At 33.0% G+C, this 7076-nt stretch overlaps 1 long non-coding RNA gene across 1 annotated transcript; it reads right to left on the bottom strand.

Annotated features, from left to right (window-relative positions):
• Positions 1 to 799: 799 nt before the first annotated feature.
• On the bottom strand, positions 800 to 6551 carry LOC128206336 (uncharacterized). Its single transcript, XR_008256447.1, has 3 exons — positions 6485 to 6551; positions 2695 to 2804; positions 800 to 1784 (listed from the first exon to the last, which is right to left on the bottom strand). It is a non-coding gene; the product is annotated as an uncharacterized LOC128206336 (long non-coding RNA).
• Between the last annotated feature and the right edge of the window lie 525 nt (positions 6552 to 7076).

Genomic DNA, 7076 nt, shown 5'->3' with positions numbered 1-7076 from the left:
GCTTTGCATATTTTACGAGCTTGTATTCACTATTGCATTTAATAAATCTTTATTTACCTGTCAACCTATTCATGTTCAAGTAATCTAATATTAAAATACATATGGAAAAGCACTTTCATTTAAAGTGACATCTATCAAACATTGTAATCACAAAAAAGGGGCTCATAATCATACATTTTATGATATGGTATTTTTTTACCAATAGCTGAATGTGTAAATTGGTTATTGTTTAGAGAGATAATATGTCAATTTATTTGTTTTGTAAATGAGTTTTTAAATTGTTATTTATACTGTCAACACTATTTTAACATATTTATGATTGTCAGCCTTCATGTACTGTTTTGTTCATTGTTATAATCATCTTCTCCATAAGTAATGTCAGTGATTATCAAAAGTGATACAGCATCAAATTCATGTATAATCATTTTTAAAGGGACTCGTTCATGTTTTATAGGGTTAGACATTGATTTTTTATTTCGTATGAAATGTGAACAAAATGCTTGTAGCAATGATAAAACACTACAAAAGTTCAAATAAGCTCAGAAAGTATGGCATAAAATGCTTTATTTTGCCAAAGTCAGGCTATTTAAAATTAAATCATTTTAGGCTTAGATTTACTATTAAAATGTTGTTCATATGATTATAGCAGTTGCTTTTTGGTCTTTCTTCATAAAAGTTGGTAAAATAATTCAATTTCAACAATTTGAAAATAAATAATCTATTAACAGTCCCTTTCTGATAATGATTGCTACTATTGTGTTGTTGTTTTTCAAGTTAAACTTGATGTAAAATGTCAATTTTAAATTCACACAAAGTTTTCACTTATTTCACAGATAGATATGTTTTACCTGTCTTTTCACTTTGTTGAAATGATAATAATGATAACTCTATGGAATTCAAATATTAGCACAAACACTTCATGTTATTGAGATATTGAGATGCACACTTTCTATTTTGTATTGAATAATTAATAAAATCCCTAGAATGACATTTTATTCCTCTTGATTGCTTTTACTTCAATACATACTGCAAAAATGGTGCCACCAACAATGCAAAAAAAAACTAAGTGCAACAACTACCCTTGACAGTATTATGAGTTTTTGTTGTTTACCATTATACAGAGGAACATGACCTGTCTACAAACTATGAGATCTTGGATTCAATCCAAAACTACTTTTGTGATTTTCCACATCAACACTCAGTAATGTTGACTTGGGAAACAAGACAGTTTATAAACCAAACATATACCCTATGTCAATAAGTATTTTACTGTATATAAACATATCAAATTAATACATTCACAAGTGGGCAAGAAATCAGAACAAAAATCACATTACATAAATACCGTAAGAGAAACATCATTCAACAGATTACAAAATCAAAGTATTTTTTAAGTTAACAATATTTAAAAAAAGAACCTCAAATGTCTATTCATTACAATTTAAACGGTTGAAATTGTTCATAATAACTATAAAAGAAAATATAACAGTTTTGAATAACCAAAAGTTCATTAAAAATGGAATGGTAAGCATTTTGACACTTGTGAAGACAAAAATAACAATAAATGTTTAAATAACAATAAATGTTTTGGATGACTAACTAACACATCCAGGGTATTTATATTGAAATCTGGCAATGAGGGCTGCTCTTGCCCTCTGGTCATTGGGGTCAACTAGCCACAAGTGTGGTGGTGCATTTCCTGGTGCAACTTGAATCTGTCCATCAAACTGCACCCCTCCATCAATGCTCCAATAATGTTGTGCAGCAAACTTCTCTGGGGTGATCTGCAAAAATCTGATTAAAAATAAATGATTTTGTTTGATTATAGAAAAATTGATCATTGGAAAATAACATATAACAGATGAAATGCCTTATGGCTTTCTATAATATGCTTCCAAGTGAGAAGACTTTTGTCAAAGAAGTATATTTTTATAGGATATTTTACTATTTGGATGTTTATAACACAATTCCACTACATTACATAAGAATTAAAACTATTGGTACAAAATTTCAAGTGAGCAGTAAAATTTTTCAAGTGAGCAGTAAAATTATAATATTCAACAGACTTGCTAACCTGCTTTCCATTATGATTAAGTTACATTGAACAGGAATGGTTTATAAAAAAAACCTGTTGAACATAGAAATAGCCTGCTTGATTATTCCACAAGTTTTAATGTAATTCATTGAAAGACTGTATGTCAACTTTTAACTGAAAAAGGTGATTTAATTCATTTCATGAATAAGAATGTTCCTAATTGTCTAAATTGGCTTTGCTTTTATATGTATAAAATCTATTTAGTAAGCCTGTCATAAAGTGGAATACATTACTGAAAATAGACAATGGAATGTGCACATTAACATTGTCATTGTTGCTCACAAAACAGTATCCACAACTTCAAAGTGGAACCCATCCAGGCTATTTATATTAACTTAAATTATTATTTTCTATGAAATATTTATGATTAACAATTACACTGCCCATGCTTAGAGCCTATTTTTTCTTGATGAGAAAGAACATAATTAGTAGGAAAATGTATATGATTTTTCAAGATCCAATATCACATATTGGATTTAATTATATATATTTCAAATGTATGTTAAAAAAAAGTTTGATACATCTTTAAAATTTCATTTTCATGCAACACCAAATAAATTATTGAAATCATTAAATGATCAGCATGAAGTTTTACTTACTTGCCAAACAGATAGTATCATACACATACAGAGCTTCTGGAGACGCCATAAACAAGTCCACCCTCACTTTAGAATTCCCCTTTCGCCAACAACTGCGGTGTTATGAGGAGCTTCCGGTACAACAAAGAACAAAACAATTTAATATAATATAACACTTCTTTTTGAAACATACATATATAAAATGAAGGTAATATGTGAGTACCGGTAACTAGACATACAGTATTGTTTGTTTCAGTTAGACATTCAATAACATGGGTGAAAGTTGCAAATTTTCAAAATACTGAAAAATTAAGCTGGGGGCAGGGGGGCGCAGGGCCCCTGGTGGGTCCAGGAATTAAGCATTTTAAAACACATTTCAAAGCCTTTCCGTCTTTTAATCAATCTAATCTATGTTGTATATTTTAATATTTCTGGCAGCTTTTGTCAACATACATGTACATAAGGCCCCTGACAGAAACATCCCTCAATACTTCAATTCTTGCTCATTAATCAAGAATTCATTTAACTCTGTAACTCATTCAATAAAAGTTAAAAAATGAAAAACAATACAATTAAAGAATAGAGTTTTGTATTTTTATCAAGTTACCAATCGGACAATTTCACACTTTTGACAGCCATTGCCACCTCCATTTGTTTTCCGCAGGCTGTTCAAGCTCTTTAGTATTATACCCTGGTGGTACAAACTTCATTGTTCAATTTTGACAGCAGTATTTCGATTTATTTCATTGTTTATTTTTGACTCCAATTTGCGGTATGTCGTAAAAGTCGTAAAGGATCCTGACCGAAAATATTCGGCGAAACCCGGCTTTTTCCGCCATCCAAGTTTTTGTTTGCGCGGAAACTGCCGAGATTATTCGTAGAACATTGGAATGACAATGCGTTTTTACGAAAAGAAACGACTATTTTCGAAAACGTTCGGCTGATATCGCCGACAAATTTTTACCACTTATGGCAACGCTATTTATAGAACAAAATTGGGAAACCAGAAAATTTAACTTTGTTTTATCTTCGATTTTGAGTGGATCGCGATGTTGATGATGGGGTTTGGGGACCCCCCCCCCCCCGAAAAACTCCCCGGATTTACACGATTTAGAAAAATGACCCCTGAGAAGACCGAAAATACGGAATTCCGTATTAATACGGAAAACTTTCACCCATGCAATAAGCTCCACCGACATCGTTGCATTTCCTTCCCGGCATTAAATGTTTGTATTAATGTATCATTGTATGCATTTTTAAAATAAAACGGTAGATTTTGAAATGAAAGGAGAATATGAAGTTGATTACAGAAGAGTTTGGAAGTAATCAAGGCAACAACGATTGTGTTGCAACAAAGTTTTGGAAGAAAAGCGCAACAATAAGCGAAAACCCTACCTGAGTGACTCTATTTGTATCAATTACCGGTAAAATGATGTTTACCTAGATGTGCCATTGCGGCAAGAGCCAAGACTACAATATTTCCAGTACACAGCACATTTCAGTTTGTAGATTATAAGTTGCAAATAAATGAATGTCATGCAATATCACATATTGGGATTAAATGACACCCAAAAGAAATAAAGCACAAACACTATTAGGCCAAAAAAAAATAGGTCTGTTTCCGGTCGCCCGACCGACCCTCTTATTTCCGCGCCGACCCTATACTTTTTATTGGTGTAAAAGTTAACTGCGCGCATATTTAGTACTTTTCGGTACTTTCTTTCCGTTAATTTTCTTATCTTTGGTCACAGTGCTCCAGCTAAGCATAATTAGCGTGGCGGGGCGCCCCGCTGCCCTTTTATGGCGCCCTGCTGCCTTTTCAAACGCCCCGCTGTGCCCTTTTCATTGACAGAGCTGCCTTTGATGATAAATAAAACAAATAAATCGCCCATTTGTGTCATCAAAGCGACATTGACCTCGCCGAAATTTTAACACATTGTAAATCTGTCAATCAGCGAGTATTTGGCCACTGTCCCATTAGTCAAAACATCGCAATTAGCCATAGGGTAATCCCCTAATCCGATAATTGGGCCGTGTCATCCAATTACCAAAACATCGCCGGTAGGCGGAGCTATTGAAAGTTAACCAATCAGAATGTACATTGAGAAGAACCTGATAATATGATATACGTTCATTAAAATGAGATAGAAAAGGCGACATAATTATGAAAAATCGTGTCAAGCATTGATGAAGTTAAAAAGTAATTGTTATATGTATTGAACAAACAATGCCAGACATTTTAAACATTGATGTTTTTGAAGCAGACGGTCATAGCCATCTCGGGACATCGGCAAGGTGGCGCTAAGAAAATCAAAAACATGACGTATCACCAAATATTTAATTGGTTTTCGTGAAATGTTCATGATAAAAAATTGATTTGTAAACACAAAAACATATTATTTTTTTTGCTTTATGTAGAGTTTTAATACTTACAGTATTTTTCTCCTGTTTACGATGTCAAAAATATCGGCGAGATCGCCATTTTGTCAGAACAATTTTCCGAGTTAATTTCTCAACCTCCCATTATGTATTGGTAAAGTTTTCATCAAGGACAGTGATTTAAATGTCATTTGGTTCTTAAATGTCAGCATATTATTTAGCCAGAGACAAGTAAATAACAGCATAGCTGAATGTGACATTCGTACCCTATCCCGAACGTACCAAAATAAGATTCGTCCCCCTACTATATCGACAGGTCATTTATTAGTCATTTTGATTGTTTCAAATCCTTAGCTGTCTTGGTTTTTGTTTCATTTTTAGATGCTATTTGGAGATAAACTATGTGACATTGACACATACACTTTTGCTGAGCCAAAAATGATACATTTTTTATGAACATTTTATATAGTTATAGCAATCAGTTTGAATGTGAATATAAACTGAGGTGTGTGTTATGGCATAGTTTTTGTATCAGGTGTTACGAAAGTATCACTTCTCCTTAAAGTCTCCCCACTTCTCCCTAAATTGACTGAAGGGAGAAGTCACTTCTCCCAAAGTTTTCAGGAGAGTTTTAGAATTTTAATATTCTATCAAATATAAGAATAGCATTATAGCACAAATGTGAAATTGGTAAATATGAAAAATTGACAAATCTGAGGCACTCTTTTTCGACATCTGTCATACAGACAAACATGTTCAACAATACATGCATTTATATTCTAGAAAATGTATATCTATACATTATAATTAATACACATTATACAGTTCTTAATAAATGAATGGACTTGTATTTACATTTTATGCTTTAGTACCTTTTAAAATTGTCTCATACGCAGTTAATATGGTTATTTTTGAATAAAAGTCAGCCGCCTTCTATTCTAGATCACTTCCCCCCCCCCCCAAAAAAAAAAAAAATGCCTACCTACCTACACTCTTTTTTTTGGGAAGGAGACCGGAAACGAACCTATTTTTTTTTTTGGCCTTACAAACAACTTTTTTTTTTAAATCTCAGACACTCGTTTCCTTCATCCGGATAGAGAGAATATTCGGATAAAAATTTAAATTTCACATTACAGTACGTTGATAAAAACAATCCACAGTCTTTCAAAACACGTTTAAACCATGATTTAATATCTACGATGTGCTCCTCCGATGCCTTTGTTTTCAAATCAGTTGGAAAAGCAAGTTATGTGAAAGTTTGTAAAACAACAGTTTCAAGCGTTGACACATCCAAGGTGAAGGTCAGATCTGAGAAAGGGAGGCTATCATGAAAGAACTTAATTCATGCTATAGAAACGAGCTATAGAAATGAGCTATTGAAACGCTTACTGTACCATCAGATTTTATCTCATCAAATATAAACATTTTTTACCTTTGTCATCACTGGAGTGGCATGAATTCGCATGGTTTTTGGTTTAATGTCGTCTTCAATGAGGTCGTGCAAATCAATTATTGGCTGCCTGGATAATCTGTACTTTAGTTTTACCTCACTATCGTTCAAATTATTAACAAACCTACTCTATCGCGAAAATTACGGGGTTGACGACGTCGGGGATCTCATCCGTCGGCCATATTTACGCTTTTCATAACAAACTTACGGATGCTTTTTTTTAACGTAGTTTGACGCAAAAACTTACGTGCATACGTACGTACGAACTATTTAGTAAAACGCAGTTACGCTAAAAAATTGTGCGTACGCAAAAACTTACGGAAATATTGGAGTTACGCTTACGTAAGTCCGTTAGTAAAACGGGGCCCTGAAGTTTTAAGCTGATATCTTTAAAATTGACTGATTGAGGACAAATTTCGCGATACCACTATTTGTTATAAAATGGCGAAAACAATGAAGGAAATGGAAACATAAGTTAATATAATTGCTCAGAAAACGAGTTTTTTTTTTAATCTGGCTTTATCTCGGTAACGTGATTACCTCAACATGACTCATTTTCGCTGACTACGTCACA

Source organism: Mya arenaria, chromosome 10, assembly GCF_026914265.1.
Source record: "Mya arenaria isolate MELC-2E11 chromosome 10, ASM2691426v1".
Lineage (NCBI taxonomy): Eukaryota > Metazoa > Mollusca > Bivalvia > Myida > Myidae > Mya > Mya arenaria.
This window is presented reverse-complemented; position numbering and strand designations above follow the sequence as displayed.